The sequence below is a fragment of the Balaenoptera borealis genome (assembly GCF_965194805.1).
Source record: "Balaenoptera borealis genome assembly, chromosome: 13".
NCBI lineage: Eukaryota > Metazoa > Chordata > Mammalia > Artiodactyla > Balaenopteridae > Balaenoptera > Balaenoptera borealis.
In genome coordinates, this window is record NC_138870.1 from 77,925,788 (window position 1) to 77,926,915 (window position 1,128).

The window sequence follows — 1,128 nt, forward strand, 5'->3', positions numbered from 1 at the left end:
AAAAATAAAATCTGAGTTCACTCTTGGCTGAATGTATGGCTCACCAGAAAGGATGATATATAAAATTATAGAGTGGGGTTGTACACTATCACTAAAGCAGTGGATCAGCAATCATACTACAAGTTAGGAGAACACTTCCCTCCCTTGCTCTTCCTTAAGTGTAGGAAACAATTCATTTACAATTGCATCAAAAAGAATAAAATACCTAAGAATAAATCTAACTACAGAGGTAAAACACCTGTACTAGGAAAACTATAAGACACCAATGAAAGAAATTGAAGGCCACGCAAACAAACGAAAAGATATACCATGCTCATGGATTGTAATAATAAATATTGTTAAAATGACCATACTACCTAAGGCGGTCTACAGATTCAGTGCAATCCCTGTCAAAATACTAATGGCATTTTTCACAGAACTAGAACAAATAATTCTAAACTTTGTATGGAAACACAAAACACCCTGAATAACCAAAATAATCTTGAGAAGGAAGAACAAAGCTGAAGTATCATGTTCCCTGATTTCAAGCTATACTACAAAGTTGCTATGATCAAAACAGTATGGTAATGACACAAAAACAGACACATAGATCAATGGAACAGAATAGAGAATCCAGAAGTAAACCCACACTTACATGATTAATAAATCCACAACAAAGGAGGCAAGAATATACAATGAAGAAAGACAGCCTCTTCAGCAAATGTTGCTAGGAAAACTGAACAGCTCCATGCAAAAGAGTCAAACTGGACTACTTTCTCACACCATGTATAAAAATAAACTCAAAATGAGTTAAAGACTTATGTAAGACCTGAAACCATAAAACTCCTAAAAGAAAACATAGGCAGTACACTCTTTGTCTTAGCAATACTTTTTTTTTTTTTAGATATGTCTCCTCAGGCAATGGAAACAAAAGCAAAATAAACAAATGGGATTACATCAAACTAAAAAGCTTTTGCACAATGAAGGAGACTATCAATAAAATGAAAAGGCCACCTAGTGAATGGAAGAAGATATTTGCAAATGATATATCTCATAAGAGGTTAATATCCAAAATATACAAAGAACTCATACATCTCAACATCAAAACACACACACACACACACACACACACACACACACACACACACA